We start from the raw sequence: 20,074 nt of genomic DNA on the forward strand, positions 1-20,074 counted from the left end.
TGAACATTGACCCCAAGACAGGGAACAAACAGAAAGTATGATTTATTACAGCATTTATATTACAGAGAATAGTATATCAAGGAGCAGCAGAGTAAAAATGCTTTTTGATCATCTTGTAGTTCATCCTTTTCTCACTTCCATCATTGAAAGAGAAATAAAACGGTGTCATTGACCTACAGGTTCTAGGTTTCTAGTACACAGCATAAGCTGTAAAACATGCTCTATTCTCTGATTCTGTTTGCATGCACACTCAAGTTGATCAGAGCATCTTTTTCACATTCAGTAGGCTAAACCAGAAGAAAAGAAAAGAAAACAAGGAAAAGAAGTGACTGCAGGCAATTGCCCCAAATGGATATGTGCATATTTTAATGGGTATGCTGGATGCCCTCTTTAAAAATGAGATAATAACCCAGAAAGATGAATTATGGATGAATGGAATTCTGTGATATCTGTTTCTCAGAAACTACATATACACTTCTTTTTTTAACTGGCATTTATGTGTGTACCAGTTATCTGAAAGCTAGGTAATTTCTTTTCTTATAGTGGATCAAGCGTAACAGAGGGCTATAACATGAGTAATTACACAAACTTACGTACCCTCTCTCATGTATACATGCACGCAGAAGCATGTGTGTATCTATACCATGTACTTTCCAGTCATGGAGCCTTCCAAAAGTTTAGGACTTCTACAGTTGCTACAGAATAGCTCAGCAGTTCCAGAAGTGATTTTCTTTTTTCCTTTTGCAGACCGTGTAGCTATTCTTATTAAGCCCTGATTAGAGTATCCACCCACATCCTTTCTAGCCAACATAAAACATTAGCTATTGAGAGATGCATCTTACCAGGCCAAAATATAACAGTAGTTGACAGTGCTTTCAAAATCCAAGTCACTGTATCTACATCAGGACAAAATGATTTCCATGTTAAAACCATGCACTTTTGGAACATGCTTGACAGATATCAAGTTCTTCTGAAATATACTTGATAGATGTAGGTGGTATATTCAGTCTAAAAAATGAATAGTATTAACCACAGGCTAGCAGATATCTCTCTTTTTAAATCTCTACCTGTTTCTGCCTTTCCAGGTATGCTCAGCAAATGTACTTTCATCTTCACCTTTTAGACAATATTCCTTCCTCAATCAGAGTATTTTGTACAACAGAACTGGCATTATTTCTCATGATTAAAGAAACACAGAACCTAAATAATCCCTATAGCATGAATCACCTCCTATGATTTTTCCTTTTATCTTCCAGCATTAGAGCTATGCAATATAAAACCCTCAGGAATGCAAGTGAACAAAGCTCTCTCCAGCTAAAATCTTCCCTTAGCAAACAAAGTTCTGGCCAGGCTCCAGCTCTTCAAAGTAATCTATGACTTACATTTATTTTAGATATTTTGTCTAGGACAGAAGGCCAAACAATAATTGTTAAACACATTCCAGAGCTAATATTAAACTTGGGAAAAGTTATCCCTTGATGAAAATAGTTATAAAAGTTGCAAACAGTGGACAAAGGCCTAAAGAAAATCTAGATGCAGTCTCTCTCTTGCAGCCCAAGTTCTCCTTTACTCTCCATCTCATTGTATAAAAGTGTTGGTTTATCCATCCTTGTCCTATCTCGTCTTTCCTCACTTTGATTGAATTGACACTCCATGCAATTAAAAAACTCACACATAGTGTTTGTGAGAGATAGATTCAAACACACTACATGCTCGTGCATGCACACATATAGACAGTTAAGACAGTTGTTACCTGTAAGTGCTGCAGGCAGAAAACATATGGAGAGTTTAGCAGGTATAATTCAATTAGTGCATGCACTCTGCAAAACCTCTGCAAAACTGCTCAGGCAGTTTTTCAATGAAAACATTGAGCCAGGTCAGTGGGTCTGTTCTCTCTTCAAAATCACAGCACATTTTAATTTTTCTGCAAAACTAAGTGTGTGCAGCTGGGTGCATGCGTGTCTGCCAACATCTTTGTCCTGTCTTCATTACCTGCCAGACACCAGACCTCTGACAAACTCAGCTGTGAAAACGATTTTCTTTTTTAACTTATATGACCATATCACTGCCCACTATGAGCTGTTCTTTGGCTGTTTCTTGTCCAGTTTACCAAATTAAAGTCCTTGTCACCACAGCCCCTGTCACCCAACTCCATTTCAATACGCATTTCCCAGCTCATCTTTCAGCACTCATCCCTATTCCCACAAACATACCAGTTTCACATTCCTATTTTTTTGTCTTTTACTACTTACTAAATGTTTGACAAGCCACACAAAGACTTTCTAAAGGCTTCATCCCACTGACTTTCCAGTGAAAGGTGGTACAGAATCAACTTTATAAGGGGCATTAATGCTGAGAGCACAGTAAAATACCTACAATCAGTATTCTGAGCATTTCCTTTAGCACCTCTGATTTCTTTATGTGTAAAAATATCATGTCAGTCAATGAGGAAAATCCAAAAATGACATTTCTGTCATTTTATTTGAAACCCATGGGTATCTTTAGATGTTCCAGTGCCTTTGCCTGCCACTAATTCTGTCACAACACTTAACATCCACCTCTCATTGGTTCAAATAAATATTTCTTGCACCAGCAAGTTTTTTGTTTCGCATCACAGGGGACTGATTTACTTCTCCTTCCCCCATAACTTTAATTCTGGTTGATATTTGTCTACCACTTTTTACTGTTCTATTTAGTAATGACAGTTGCTGCTTAGGTTAGCATCCAGCCATACCTTCAGAAGGTTTGCTTTAGGTAACATAGATCTGGATCACTGATACTCCTGTGATAAGAAGCTTTACAGTTCCTGCTACCTAAGCCAGTTTGTGTACCTCTGAAAGGCACTGCTAGGTGGGAAGTAATACTTATTTATACAAGGGGAAGGACTGATCTGAATAACTACAACAACAGGGAAAACTTTCTATGAATGTACATAGCAGCTGGTGGCCTTTCTAGCACATCTAGGGTACTGAGATCTCCTTTCTGGGAAAAAAAGCATCACTGTGGTCATTATTATTAAAACCTGACAAAAAGCTCCAATAAATTGTCTTTTCCCATTCTTGTTTGGTGTGACATTGATGACTACTGCTTGATTATGTATGTAAATAAAGTAGCGGCCATCACCTTTCTATGATGATGTTGCTCTGAGTTAATGATGAAGTGGGACATGGGGAGGTTGTGGGACATGTCAGTGTTAATGAAGATTTATTCAGTAGTGACATTTGATCAAATCTACTTGGCAAAGTCTTAGGTTTCATTAGTTAAAGACATAAAGCAGTCTGTCTGATTAAAGGGAGAAAAAGCAGTGGGGAGCTCACATAAATTACTACAGCTCAATTAGGTGCAGACAGTTTAGTGAGTGTTTATTACCAGTAGAAAGGAAGATTTTCCAATTAGATTAAAAGGTTTTGAAAACAACTCTTATAGTGCACAGTGATTTAAACCCATTGCTGGAATAATGCATTGTGAGAAGCTGCATTGATTAAAAGTAAGATGGTAAGTTATCTGCATTGTTTCATTGTTTATCAATGGAGCCCCTGCTGCCTAGGTACAATTTACCTCACAAGATCAATGTCTGGACTTGGCCAATTTTCTCCTTGCCCTGAAGATTTATATGGATGTAAAGGGCATCTACATCATGGCTGAAAATACCAATGAGATTTATTCGGGATAATCATCAAGGAAGTGAAGTTGTATCAATCACCAGAAGTGTACCCTGGCCACGCTGCGCCCTTCAGGCTGGCATCCCTGCTGCAAAGATGGGTTTAAAGCAACGACATTTTAATCAGAAAGGAACTCGATTCCACTGAGGTTCCACAGGCTCATTGTGAGCACTGAAAAGGCCTTAAAACAAAAGTGGAAGTATATAGAGTGCTCAGGCAGTGGTCAGCCACTGTTTCTGACAACTGATTGAAGGTACTTGGTGTACAGTGCAAGCCTGTGATTCATGAATCCCAGCGTCTGACAGCACAGAATGTGACTTCCAGCAGTGCTGAGCTAGCTGGAGTCCAGGTCTGCTTTGCCAAAGGATTTTTGGATATGGGCTGTGAAAGGTAGGGGGTCATTGTCCATGGCTCTGAATGACTGATTGTTTCCCATGCGGAATGGCATGGGGAAGGAGGGGGGAAGAGGAGCAAAGGAAAAGAAAATGAATGATATTTAAATTCCTTATACTCCTACTGTGAGCTTCAGATCACACGGAGGCCTGCAGCTGCTTCTAATCCCTCTCTCCCAGAATTGTTTATTGTGAAGACTGGAAGAACTGAGACCAACAAATGGAGAAATAAATACAATAATTCTAATTTTACATGTTTGGTTAAATAATGACGGAGTTCTACACTGAAGTCTTTCTTTTACCTTGTGTGGAAATAGGACTCAAAAGAATCCCAATGTTAGAGTATTGAACTCTGATATCTTTATTTCTTTTCCCCGCAGTACTTGCACATGCAGCGTTTCTCCTCTGTTAATGCACGTCCCCAAAGTCTATGTTTAAATCAATGCCATCGGAGATGCTGACGCTGTTCTGACTGACTGCCATGAAAGCAGAATTGTGCCCTTCCTTTTGGCTCTAACGATCAGTCCTTCGGGATTCAGAAAAGCGTGTGTGCACCAGGGGTGGTGGTGAGAGGGAAGGAGCTATGGCATAGCATCTTCCACAGAAAAGTGAACACTGATATGCAGGGGTTATTGTCCTCCACTGCACTAACTATGGCAAGGCTCCAGTGTCTATGGTACATGTTCTTCAAACACACATAAAAGTACATTCTCCCCCAAAAGGCTTCCTCACATTTACAGACTGGATGGGCAGTTCTGTATAAACATTTTGATGTGTACAAAAACATTATTTAAAAGCACACGTGTAAGCACAAACTGTTGCACAAATGGCACAAAACGAAACGTTGGTTGCTTTTTAAAATATGGTTGATTGAAGCTGCAACAGCGTCGTAGTTACTCATCTGATTAATCCCATTGCTTTACATGCATGTACTCACTGCATGCTTCTAAATTACACATTTGAGCCCTAAAAGTCTTACCTCATAATGAGCAGAGTACAAGTAGTCCATATCCAAAGTGCTTTGTCCTATACAGTTAAGCCATGAAGCTTTCCCTGGGGCTGCTTCTCTACATTTCACCAGACATCACTGCCCTCACCATAACTACACTTCATCAAAACAAGAAGTAACAATTTTTAAACAAAATTAGGCACATTCAACCCCCTCCAGACACCCCAGATAGTACCTTTTTACCATATTGAATAACTGCTCATGAATAAAACACTGATATTCTTTGTAATGTAAACATCCTGTTGGTTAGCAAAACCGGGCTTTGGTTTGTTTTCCTTATAATTGGAAGGGCTTGTCATTTAAGGAAACAATTAATGTTTGTTATGAGCAACTTGACTGTGAATGACTCCTACTATTACACTAAATACATTTAATTATGATTTATTGGCGCATAGCAACCTTTCGAAACATTGTAAGGCAACATCCATTTTTGCTTAATTAAACTCATTATAACAACACTTCGCTACATAAAGTCGGGAAAGAAAAAAAAGCTAAATGCCTAAAACCCAAAATTCCATAATTAACTGTTCAAAATTAAGGTAACTATGAAGCACATTTCCTAGTATAAAACTGCTACTATTACTAATAGGAGAAAAATCTGGAAAAGATGCAGATATTTAAGAAGAGGACTCGGGATTTTTGGTCTTACCTATAAAACTAAAACATCTTGAACAGGCTGAAAGTCATGTCTTGGTACAAAGACATCAGCATCCTGCATTGCTCAGGTTGTTTATTGACTTTTCAGCAGTAGAATTTCCTGCATTATCTTGCCTGTTCTTTTCCAGAAAAAAAAAATTAAGAAGAAAATCTCAGAAGAAAAAAATCCCTTTTATCAGGGGCTAAATATACAGTGCCTGTAGCAACTGCCTTTGCCCCACGACTAGTGACATGGCATTTCACTAATTTTTTTTAAAATTCAGTGGTAAAGCAAGTTAAATATAAAAAAGAAGGATTTGAATTATTAATCCCCAATAAACCTAGATCCTTCTGAAATTATATCTAATCCATTTCAAACTAAAAATAAAATCTTTGAACACAATTTTGTGTGAAATGTAGTGTGTCACACATTATTTTGTTTTGAATTTACCAGCATTGTGGTTTGACATTATTCACACAAAGTCTTTAATGGGGACTTTGTCAAAAGGGTGTGTGAAATGCATATGCTCAGATCCTTTTCTTTCTAACAGGATTTACTCATGCAACTCCTGGCTGGAGATTAAAACTTTAGCCCCCACACAAACCCATTCCTTTCTACTGTTAATCACGAGGTCAGAGCCAAACTGCAGTCTGTCAGTACTTCTAATGAATATGTTTTACACATCGTAGCTAGTTGCTTGCTCAGCAACAGCCTGTGCTATCTGGAGGCCAAAGATAAGTGCTCAGGGATTACCTTTAAAACAATCCTCCTAGCTCTTTTGTCACTAAGAGCAGAAAGAACAAAAACTGAGCTGTAATCCTTGCTTCTGTGGACTGGCCAGATTTTAACAACTGAAGGTTCAGAAAAAAAAAGCCCTTGAAAATTAATATCAAAGCTCAACCAAAGTCCTGTGGCTGTTGCAAGGTCAGGACGTCTAGTCCAACTCCCTTCCCTCTCCCTCAACTCCTGGCTGTTGCCACCATGGGAAGGTAATGCATTGTTGGCCCCTAACTTGCTCAGGGAAACGGAGAACAGAGAGCTGAGAGTGGAAATGTGCTCTGCATGGCCTGCCCCAGCATCATCACATCCACTAGTTAGCGCTGGTTTCACTAAAATTTCTTAATTTCTCCACAGTGCGAGTGTCTCTCAAGGGCCGTTAAACAGTGCCGTACCCTGTTCTCTTCAGATTCTTCCAAACACAGAAACAGAAGAGTAACTCTCCACATTAAACAGACCAGGAATTTAATTGATCAAGCAAATTAATTATTATCTTACCTTGTAATTTCTTCCAAGGTATTAGTAAATATTAGCGTAGCTTGTATTTTCTCTTCATCTGAAAACTTTTTTTTTTTAAAAAAAAAAGGAAAGAAAAAAAGATTTTAAAATGCTATTCAGTAAAGTCCAGACAACAAAAAATATGGAGTGAACAAAAAATTTTTCCTCTTCTTCTGTTGGATTACCTGAAATATCCTCAAACAAACTCTGTGGTAGCTGTGACTTAATAAAAAGAAATTTTCACATTCATGCTAGAAACCCAACTGTGTACTTGAAGCACCAAAGAGGGATCAAGAAGAAAATAAAGAAAGGCAACCACAGAGGAATTAAAAGGATAGCATCCAGTCAAAACACAGTATCTACTGCACCACCATGGAGTGAGAAACTCTTTGGGATCTTTTAATGATGTAAGAAGTTATATTTGCTTATAAACTTAATTGAAAAGAGCTGCATCTGCTGAGGCAACAACCAGCACCATGGGCTTCATCTCTCAACCCACACTTATTAAATTCAAAGCTCTGCCTACAGCATGCTTTGTATACACCGTGACTTGTTCGTTTGTACAACTGTGGCTTGCACATATTTCCCCTTGCAGACTTAGAACTGCAGGGAGAAGGCACAGAAAGACCACATGCCTGTTCAGCAGAGAAAATCAAACCTTGATTTACCATCTGAAGGGCTGCCAGGTCGCTTAGCTGCTGAGTGCCCTGTCGTATTTCTTACCCTGGAAGAGCTCTCTAGGTTAATGGGTAAAGACCAGTCCACCCTAAATGTCACCTCAAATTGGGAAGCGCTTACTCAGTTCTGTCACTGGGGAACAGCAAGATTGCTGTGGGCTGTTGCACATCACGATTCCTATAGGTGTTTTGGCTGGATCTACCACGCACATATGAAAATGTCTCAAGGCTGTTCTCCTGCCACCACCACATACCACCAACATTCATGTGCCCTTATTATCACTTCATTCAAAAAAGACAAATGTGCAAGCAAATGAGTAGTTGCATATGTAAATATTTATATTTTTTTTACCTATTATTCTGCAATGTGTCTCTTACACTGCTCCATTCTAAGCTTTCAAAACTAGTCACCACAGCAAGGGGGAAAACTGTCACTGACAGAAAACACACCTACAGCTTGTTTCAAGTTTTGCCAGCCACAATGCTTTTCTTGAAATAAAAAGAGCAGAAATGGCTGAGATACTTACATTTTACAATGAGTTATTAATTCTGTATGGCAGTTAATTTTTCTAATATTTTCTGTAGTGATACCAGCTCTTATTAAAATAAATGGGATGATTATCCAAGTCCTTTAAATCTTATCAGAAATTTTATGACAAAATACTTTCTCTTCCAACATCACCACACTAGATCCTATTATTAACACCAGCGGGAGCTGCTGTATTTAGAAATTTGTTCAGTATAACAGAAGTCTTTACAATCAAATCAGGTATGCTCAGCACTTCAAAGAAACATGTTCCAGATTAATGAAGCAGGACAAACCCAAAATGAGTTATTCCAAACCAATGGCTGACTAGAATATCCTTAAAAGCTACAGATATCCAATAGATTTTGATGGCTGTGCTATGCTGGGTGTCCTTTAGTTACCTTATAAATAAGGCACTTCTTTTCATACAGCTCTTTTTTTTTCTTTTAGAGACAAAAGAGAAATGTTTTTCATCAATGCTCTACTTTCAGAAATGTTTCAAAAACATGTTTCCATGACTGCAGAGCTTTGTTCCCATTTTGAGTGTGCTGGTTAAATGGAAAAAGTTCATGAATGCTTCTGTGCTATGAACTTTGCAGAGCTACAATTGCTGGGAATGATTGTTAGAAAGAGCTGTAGTAGCTAAGCACTGACTTTATTAGGTTGTGATAAAAAGGAGTTATCAATGACTACAGTAAATTTAAGACATTTTATTGCTGAGCATTTAAATGATATATTGCAGAATGTTTTTTAATTGGTAGTTAGCTTTCAGTGTTTGGCTAAGACCTGCAGTTTACATCTATTCAGTACCCACATAAAACCAGTTTTACATCTGCACTCAAAATTATTAGTCAGAATTAAGAGACAAACATATTTTCCATTTTCAAAAGTTCTTATTTATTAAAGGTTTCTGTTTTTCTTGGTTCTACCCCACTGGTTAAACAATATGAAAAGATGAAGAGCAATCATGTATTATATATAAGCACTTACTAACTGTCTTGTGGGTGTGCCTTATTCCAGAAGACTCTGGGCTTTTTCCGTAGTTAGATGGTTAATTTTTTTTTCTTTTGCTTTCAGTTGTTCATCCTAATGCCTCCAGCACCTCTGAGGAGTGGTACTAGTGACAATAAAGATGGAGAAAACTCATTAAGCTACATTATGTGGGTCATCCTCTCAGTGTATTCCCTGAAAAACATTCTCAATTACTTTTTCTGGTTACTATCTATTTGAAAGAAATACTGTTGGATAGTGTTTTCAATATAAATAACTAGCATGTTTACTTCCAGGTTCTAGTGTGTGGGTTATTGGATAGTGTTTTGTTTTCAATCTAAATAACTAGCATGTTTACTTCCAGGTTCTTCTTTAAGTAAGAGAAAATTCCTCACACATGAAATCTAGGACTTGCTTTAATGCAAAAAATCAAAATAAGAAGGGATAGGGCCAATGATACTTTAAAAAACATAACAGAGATATATGTCATATAGCTTTGACAGTCTGAGAAATCTTTAATTCCAGCAATACCATTTTGAGACTTTTCCAGTACTGGAAATTTGTGAGATAACAAATCCTGAAAAGACACTGCCTGAATTTCCAAATTGCTATGGTTTATTTTGTTTGTTTGCTTGTTTTTTAATTATTTAAATTCCAATATTTGAGCAGCCACTATCCCGAGGGTTGCACAAGTGAAAAGCCAGCTGAAGCCCAATTTCTTTTTTGTACAGTATACAATATCATATTTTAAAGTTTAGTATTTTGTAAAACACAAGGAAAACTATGCTGGAAGTAAAGTGGGGAGCAACAGCATGCCATTATTTGGCATTTCACATTAGTATGGGCTGTTCCTGTCATTATTCACCGTCAAAGTCCACCATTTTCTACTATTTCTACTTTCTACCCTCTTTAAGAAACACAATGAAAAAAATGAGTAATGATAAGTAGTGACTCCACTGTTCTCCCGTTTGTCTGTGTTTGCCCTGCTTGCCCATTTTAGGAAGATGACATCCATAGTCCTCTGCAGAGGTACCTTTCCCTTCACCTGGATAGTATTTGTCATCAGGGATGAACCTGTTTTTAATAGCAAGGAAGCCTTTGTCTGCAGCCAAGTAATGGCATTTCTAGGTCTCACCTTCCAACACGTTGCTGTAGACCCTAGTTCCTACAACAGTGGGGTTCCCTCGGCTGCCTGGGGGCTCTCCCTGAGGGTGTGGGGGAGGAGAACAGGTGGGATTTTTTTGATTCACCAGGGATATGGGGGATGCCATCATTTAGTAGAGTAAAATCTATTTACAAATGCTGTTATCAGCATAATCCCAAAGAAAGGTGGGCAGGTGGGTGGCCGAATAAATCACAGAAGTAAAGAATCAGATGTGGAAAACTTGGTCCTTCAATCAGCTCTCCAAGAGATAAATCCTTCACAGGGGCTCTAGGGACCACCCTTCTGGCTTCAAAGGGAAGGGACAATGGAAGAATTCCCTCTGCTTAAAGGCTGCACAGATTTCAACCATCGAAAGAATTATACAGATTTTCCTTTCTTCTTTTCTATGTCTATGACAGACTTTTCAGCTCTTTTGGGTCAGTCTGGCTGTAAATTAATTCTCCATACTGAAGACAGGGAGCAAATGTTTCCACATAGTGCAGAATTATAAAGTTAAACAATTTCTGGGTTACTCAGAAAAGAATTGGGAGAAAATGTAAGAACTGTGGTTTTGTTTGCACTGCAAGAATAGAGGAGTATGGCATACAGTAAGGAAGAAAAAGCATCTGATAAGAAGGAAAAAGGTTAGAGTTGAGAAAAAAAAATCTTGAAAGGACAGTTTTGGTTTATCAGGAGGCTGTAAGAACAGCTATTTTGAGCAGCTGGAGGAGATCACCATGAAAGGAATTTCTCCTTTGGTAGGAGCTTTCTGCTTGTCTCTGTTAGTAATGTACTAATGCCGGATTAAATTCTGTGAGTAACAGAAAAAAAGGAAAAGACGATTCAGTAAATGTAACTTTTCTTAACCCGCATTGAAGAAATGTTTTCAAATCCTCTCTAGCCCATTATAAAGATAATTCCTTAAGGTCAAATTACATCCAAGAGATTTATCCAGTTATTGTAGGTAATCAGTGAACTATACCAAGATCTATGTGTATTAGGCTTGGCTGTAAATCTTAACTTGCAATTACTAGCCACTCAAAAATTAGCAGAATGTATATGGTGGTCCACAAAGCCGAGATGTTAACTTGATATGTGCTGTAGTAAACAACTTTGAGCAGAACTAGTACTGCTGAAAGAACCGTGAGGCGATTATTCAGAGAAGAGATTTAAAACAAAATCTTTACTGTAGTTTAAAAGACTAAAGGTTAATTGACCACTTTGGATGTATTCACAAGGTATCTTGATATTCAGAATCTTAAACTCATAGTCAGTTTCCCTTATTCACACCCCATTTACAGCCCTTAATGAACCCTAAGTGCTCACTGTCTTCTGCTCTTCTGCTTCCTCAATATGCAGGGTTGATAATGTTTGATACCAGGAAAATAAGTTACATCAATTTGAGGTTCAGCTGACAGGCCAGTGACTGCATCTCATAGCCACTGAGATTTGCAGACATTAGATGAAAAATTACGGAAACAATTCAGTTTGGATTTTTAGCAATAATAAAGACAGGATGGAATAACCAAACTACCTTAAAAAAAGAAGTCTGTAAATTGGTAAATAAATTAGGAAATATTTCCAACTAGTTTGGGTGAAGAGGAGACAAGACATAACCAGTATCAACATATCCAAACTTTTTTACCAAAAAAAAAGTGAGAAAAAAAAATAGAAAATATAGATTCAATATGCCTTTGCCTTCCCACAGGATTCTAATAGGGCAGAAGAAAGATACATTTCAGTGTGAAGAAACCAAACAGTATGCTGCATAACAGACAATACTAGGAGAAAAGTTCATTGTTTGAGAAGCAAGTATTAAAGTCAACATTTCCTAATATGGAGCCTCAGACAAAAATTAACATTGCATTTTCTCAGCAGTACTGGTTGTAGACGGTAATTGGAGGTAAATAATGAATTTTCAGTGATTAAGTCAGTTTTCTTAAATGTTTCTTGAATTTCAGTTTCTTTTGTCTGCTTTTCTAATAAATTCAGAATATAGCCTTCGTAATCATAACTGTTTCCACAGTAACGGAGTACAGCACTGAGAGTTCATTGCCCTATTTCTTAGAGAGAAAAAAATGGCCTGTAGAGAAGCCTGCCATCTATATTTCATTTGTGTGTAACTTTTCAGTTCCTCCAACATACATCCACAGAAAGAAAACACATAATTGAAAATAAATGGAAATTAAACAGATATTTTTACCCATTCCTGCAATGATTATAATTTCTTTTAGCTAAAAGTGAAGGATTATGCTCTGAAATTAATTTAAAAATGTATTTAACCAAATATCTTTCCTTCTTAGTGCAGCTATGAATGCACAGGTGGGAAACTGAGTTCATTACTTGTTTCTCCACCATACAGAATAAAAGCACTCACAGCCTAGTCAAACAAAAATAAGAGTGAGTATATTTCTACTTTGTACAATATGCTAGAAAATATAATAATCTATTTTGAATTTTTAAGGTTTCTAGCAATATAATAATACTCACCATCATAGATTTCCTAAGTAGACACAGAGGGGATCGTGACAGACCACCTTATTTTTGCAAAAGTACTCTTTGTCTGAGTGACATCAGAATTCTGTAAAGTAACATTAAATGTCCTCTTGAGGGTGGTGTCCTTGAGCAACGGTTTTAGCTGTGGATATACAAACATAAAAGTACTGTGTTATAAATACAGCAGCTGGATCGGGAGTTGGCACACACAATAAAAATCTCTACAATAGTCTGGATTTTATCATTCCTTGGCAAACTGCTGGGCAGAGGGGAACACCTGTATCTGTTGTGCACACACACACATTTCCAATGCTTCTGTAGAGAGAAACGCTAAAAACCGCTCATCATAGGTCTTATTATACTGCACTGCTCTGGATTTTAAATTGATGTTTTTTTAATAGTGTTGGAAAATGCAGAAGCTCAGTATTTCTGAAACTCAGATACCATATATTTATGTATGTGAAGATGTATTCAGGGTGCTGGCACAGGAACACTCTGTGAAAACTGAATCCTAGAGGTGATACTGCAGGCATGTGTTAGTAGATATACAGGCTAGAATGAATGATAGAGAAGGTTTTCTTTCAAAGGCAAAGTGAAAAATTAAAGAAAAGACACAGAAAAAGTAGTAATTTGGAAAATACTACCTTCCAAGATAAAAATAATTTTGCATTACAGTTCAGATTTTAAAAAAAACTTTTTAAATTCCTCATATTTACTTATCGCTTTGATTAGCCACAAAATTAAAATTTCATAACTTTAAAGCGAACATAACTTTCAGATTTAGAGCATTCTGGAAACCGATAATCAGGACCTTCTATAGAGTGTGGAAACCAACAACTTTAAAGCGAACATAACTTTCAGATTTAGAGCATTCTGGAAACCGATAATCAGGACCTTTCCTTAACAACCATTGTCTGAACATCTGTTACCTGAATTAAAATGTAACCTACAAACACTGGAACTGAATTAATACACAATCTCCAAACACCTTCCAGACAGGTGCTGTTCTCACAGCACAACTTTCCCCATGAAAAGGGGAAAGCAAAATATAGTCTGCGAGCAACATTCTATATAGAAAAGTGAAAAATTGTGTGTGATACTTTCCTTTCCTCCCCGAAAGAGTAAAAGCCCACTGCTTTCACAATTGCATATTGGTTTTGCAATATCCAGACGTGCCTGTGAAACGAACACCAGCCTGAGTACATGAGCATGCTGCCATGCCATCTCCACATAGCTCATCAGCTTTTTTCCTACCATGGCTGTGCCTCCGTATGTGCATACAGTAGTTAAAAGTAGAAATATATAATTCAGCTACAAACGGCAGTGATATCTTCAGCAAATCGCCCTCAAGTTTTACAGTTCGAAAGTGGAAGGGGAAGGAAAAAAAGAATAGAGAGCTCCCACAGAACAAGCTTGAAGGGAGAAACTCAAAGTTGTAAATGTTTCTGAAGGAAACATGAGAAAACATGACACAACTGGAAAGCCCATTTGTGTATTTTTTTATCAGAAAACTGCAGACGAGAAAAGAATAGAAGCTAGGGAAAGCCCTCATTTAGTCATTGCAGGGTTGTGTTGGAGGACAGAGGACCTGGAAAGTACAAAGTGGCAAAGTACTGCAGGATTAGTCCCTAAACATCCTTCCTAGCTCCCTTAACAATTTCCTATAAGCTGTCAGTGTACGTTCCTATTTTTCTCTCATGTTGAAGCAGTCAAGACAGTAACAGCACGGCCCAGAGGTCAGACACACAACACTAAAACATTACATACAGGGGGTTTTTTTTTATTTGCTGTGAAATGGAAATGCCTCCACTCTTAATCAGAAACAAGGAACCTTTAGAGCACGCTAGGAACAAAGCCTCATCCCTCCGACAATCGAGTGCTTGGCCCCATTAAAAGGATTATCAATCAGAACAGGTGCCGGTGACGATGTGTGTTGTGATATGAACACCTTTCCAGGAGTAACTTGACTAAGATCAGCAGCTCATTTTACATAGGCCACTGACCGACCATTAGATGGTAATGAATTTTAGTCACTACCAACCTGAGACAGATATGAACCGGTGACCTGGAGGTGAAAAGACTTGGATTACATTACCAGTCCTCTGATCTATCCTGTCCCTTGAATATCTGGCTATTTCTGCTTTTTACAGAGGATCAACCACTACAGACACACAGTAACAAATAGCATTCAACGGTCAGACACCAGGTATTTACGTGAGGTTATGTTACTTATCTCCCACCACTGGTTATATTAAGTGCAATAATTCTCTGAAGAAATTGAATCCAATTGCACAGTAAAGCATTAAAATAATTTGTTATTTGCAGCTATATAAAAATTCTTTTGCAGACTATATATTTGTGATAAAAAGAATTTGTAATAAAGAAAAATGCCTGTATTAAGTAAAAAAATTAAAGAAAGAAAAAAATAATAAAAAATTCAATTAAATCTTTGAATCCTCAAAGAAAATAGAGGGAAAAAATCTCAGGAATATGAGGAAAAGATTTGAAGAAAGAAAAAAAATAATAAATTCAATTTAATCTTTGAATCTGCAAAGAAAATAGGGGGAAAAAATCTCAGGAATATGAGGAAAAGATGTAGTTAATGTTGTTTTTCAGATTACTGTTCAAAAACATTATTTTTTTGCTGGACAGACAACAGTAGCATTTTTCTAGTATTTCTCAGCCACATAAAAATCTCTGAGGTTTTTTAATTTATTTCGAGATACTTTCCTTAGAAATCCCTCCTTTAAAGATATATCCCTGCTTTAACTATCACCATTTTGCCATTTTCAAGTCCAGTTGCTAGCAAACAGCCTTACAGATTTTATTTCTTCACGTTCAAGAGGCTGTCTGTAATCACACTTCCATTTTTATGACTGTCTAAAAACAAAACACAACAACTCTAATAACAAAACACAACAAAAAAAAATATGGCTTTTCATCCACCCGTTGCTGACAATAAATACAGCTGGTAGTGTTAGCAACCACCCAGGGCACTCCCTATTCTCTTTACCAGTAGCCCCTCTAACTGGTTATCCTGATGGTCCTCCAATGTTTTATACTGGTAGAGTGATGGTGTCTCTGAGGAAAGAATGGGTGGAGACTTCAGATCTCTTATTTAATTTAAGGTAGCACAGATACAAAGCCAGGAAAAAGGCAATATTGCAAAGAGCACATCCACTGAATTAGCAGTCCTTTAGTGCAAGCATATGATACATGGAAGCATACAAAATAACGTACTACATACTTACATCTTAACTGATAATTAAATAGTTGTATATATATAAATGTAGTTTGCAAATACACACAGCTCTGAGGCCCTGTAGGCAGATACTGTTTGTCTCCATCACTCAAGAGCTATTTTTACTCTAAAACACTGTACCTATGGACCTATTATTTTCTGACTGTGTACCATAAAAGGATTACACATAGTCTCCATCACTCTATTTTTAATCTAAAACACTGTACCTATGGACCTACTATTTCCTGACTGTGTACCATAAAAGGATTACACATATTAAATTAATACAGAATTGACAATGGCTTTATTATGTATGAAACTAATGAAGGGATCAGTTTTACAGAATGCTACTTCTAAGTGTATCTTTTATTTCCACAAGTGCATCAAGAAACAATGTGTATAAGTAGTACTTGTGTCAATACACATTTACATCAGAAACTCTCAGGTTTGTAAAGTTAAATTAAAATCTCTATAGATATTTCAAATGTCTAGCCCTGCTCCTCAGGTGTTATTCATATTTTTCATCACAAAGGCATCATATCCCAGAATGATAATGAACTGGAGAAAAAATCATAGCTTTAAAATGGGATTTCAAGAAAAGACTCTTAATGGGTGAAAAAACAGATTTATAATATATTAAACAGATGTTCTGAATAGACATTCTAAATTGATTGTACTGTTCTTTAAAAAAATATTAGAGGAACTGAGTGGAAAAGGGTTTGTGGTTAATGAGGATATTGGGGGGATATAGCAGGACATTCTGGAGACCACTAGGGCAAATTAGTACTTAAATAGTCAGTTTAATGGTTTGGTAAAAGAAGTGCACTAAAAAAAGATAAATATACAACTGCAAGTAAATCAATGGCGCTACTATATTATACATGCAAGATATTCAGAGGATGCAGAATAAAGGGCTTGATTCTTTTTTATTCTCAAATTCTTTACCTCTTTTTTTTTTCTATTTTTTAATTTTAAACCACTCTACACTGTTTTGGCAGGAGAAAGTCCTTTGAAAACTTTCCAGAACATTAGATAGGAATTCTAAACTGAGGCAGACACATCCTTCCAAATTACTTTCAATTTTTCAGGTTTCAGAGAAAGCTAAAATTACCTTGCAAATCACAAGGCAGAAGTATGGTCTGCAGAATGTATTGGTGAAGAATGATTAACATTTCCAGGTTGTCTTGCTGTCACTGAATCACCCATGATATGACTCATTGTAATTTGCAATTGCCCTAATAATAGTTTGTGAAAACACTTTTCAGCATCAATGTCATTTGCATTCATTTCTTTTTACTGATGACTTCAAACATTTGGTGTCCATTATGCCACGGCTGCATTCCTAAACCAGCTTTTTAGGAAAATGTCTGTTCCCTATATAGATACTGAAGTAAGAGAGAGAGAGAAAAGCAAGCACTGCCACAAAAGTAAATGAGGAACACAGGGTGCACCTCATCCTGGAGAAGCCTCAGGAAGTCACAGTAGAGCTAGGGGCTGATAGTGTGTATTTCTGAGGACTTTGATTATGCCATTAACAAGATGGCTGGGAAACAGGCAAGAAGGGAGATCAGAAAGCTGAATGAAAAAGAAATGGCGTTAATAATAAAAAGGGCAGAAAGAAAGTAAGTGGGAAAGAAGGAAACCTTAAAGCAGCAATGTTCTTCACTGATGCTTACTTGTTCCCAGGAAGGAATCTGAAAAGCTGTCTGAAAAACCATGAGAGACAGAATATAAGAGGAATGAATGGAAAGGGAAGAAGATCAGTGGGGATATCCAAAAAGACAACACTCATGAAATAAAAAAAAAACCAACCAACCAACCAAACTAATGAGGATTATAGATTTTAAAAAAAGAACTAATGGAAAGATCCCTTTGCATAACGTAACCGAGCAGCCACATGTGACTGATTCAGTGTTCATATCACCATTTGTGAATATAATTGAACAACAAGAGGAAATCAGAATTATACCGTAAGCTCCTGTATAAAAATTGAACTAAATGATTGGTCTGGAAGCACCCATGATTTCAACATGTTCATTGGGAAGACTTTTAAGCTTTGAACTCCCGTAGCCTGTCTATCAGCAACTTTTTACACCAATTTTCATTCAAGCCCATGTTGCTAAACATGGGCTGGGCTGTGTAGCTGCATGTTGATCACTTATCGACTACAATTGCTTTGAATAAGAGATTTTTTTTGCATTGGAGACACATACAAAGTGCACGTTTTATGAATATAAAATCATTAGAAATGGCAATGTTTCTGCAGAGAACCATGGCTTAGCATACATTACATTTCACTTAAAACTTTAGAGACAAAACACAGCCCGACCGAATTCATGGAAGTGTTCCCATTTTGAATATTTTCTAAACTTTAAACAAAAATACAGGCTATCTGATTTTTGTGTGCAAATCAAATCCCACTTTACTGAAAATTTATTGTGCATTAAGTATACCTTGAAAAAGATGTCACCTACTTCTTTATACTACTTTATTTTTATTTCTAATTCTATACAACCAGTATATGATTACTGTGTACACACACAGACACACACACTCCTGAGATTTAAATGTGTCGCTCCAGCCCTTGAAAGCTGTTCTTTATTAATTCTCCTTTGCAGCTGCCTAGCCTGGTGATCAACATTCAGGCTTAACACTAAATTCAAACTTCTAGTTATAGGTGAACTTGGTTCAGCAAAATTACCTCTTCATAGACTCTAAATTTTTATATTATTTTTTTTTACTAAAGAAGTCTAATTCTTTTTATGGCACTAAATGACTAGACTGTGCTGCTGGTTGGATTATCAAGTGTTCTTGAGTATTTAGAGATAATTTTACAACTGTTCTGTGCACTACACGGTATACAATGGAGTTCATTAGCTTTGGAAGCAAACATAAAAATGCATCCAGCTTACAGAAGGATAAATGTGTTTTCTGCAGCATGCTGTCGTGGCTCAAGTCAAAGATTTGAGATTTTATGATTGGTCTGAGACAGAAAATAATAGGCATAGGACCCATTTTTAATGTGATTATCTGCTTATACTCAGCATAAACAAAAAAACCATCACAAAATAAAGCAACGGGTCAATAAGTAGTGTAAAGAGCCTAGTAAATAAAAATGTTAGATGTTTCATTTTATATCTATCCTTATACTAAGTAATAAAATCAAAATGGGATGGCTGTGAATAATTTTAAAACTAGCCAACTTAATTCAAAATCATACTGCATCTTGCAATCAAGGATCTCCAGATATTCTAGAAACTGGGCAAGTATCCCTACATTTATTTTACAGACTGCACAAGTGGGGTAATTATATTAGTAAGGAAGAATAATTGTGCCTTGCTGCTGCCTGCATGAAATCCATTTGGAGTATAACTAAACTTAAAGACAACTGATTATATTAATGCTGAGTATGACTGAGAAATTTGGGATAAACTCTTAGGACAGTAGGGAAAGTTTACTTGGATAAGCAATTATAACTGCTCTCTCTGATCAAAGCTTCATATGAGGTGCATTGGATTGAGAAGTTCAGAGTGGATGATGTCCACCTCTGATGGTGTCAATAACTTTGGAATTTGGTCATAAACATTGATCTAATGTAGGAAACAGTGAATAAAAACTTACAACTGAAAATTACTGATGGAAATGCCAAGATCATTTTTATTCAAGTGCTTTAATACTAATTAGAGTTAGTATTTTAATGCATTTTTTCACTTTTAAAAGACTATATGCAGGGAAGTGCTTTGTCTAACCTGAACTGAACTACCATAAATTAGATAAGTTAATATAAAAGACTGTCAGTGAACTGTAAATCTACAATAGGATCTTTCTTTGGTCTTCCAGGTTTGTAATCTACATTTATGTTAAAATGAGCCCAATGAAAAATGAACTCATGAAAATTCAGAAATATGCAACAGGTAATTTCTCAGAAATTAAGCTCTACGGTTTGAGGTCTTTGCAGATACACACACACCCCCTACCCAAAAAAAAAAAAAAAAAAAAAAAGTGTGAACATTCCAATTAAAAAC

Source organism: Calidris pugnax, unplaced genomic scaffold, assembly GCF_001431845.1.
Source record: "Calidris pugnax isolate Ruff unplaced genomic scaffold, ASM143184v1 scaffold34, whole genome shotgun sequence".
NCBI classification, from domain to species: Eukaryota; Metazoa; Chordata; class Aves; order Charadriiformes; family Scolopacidae; genus Calidris; species Calidris pugnax.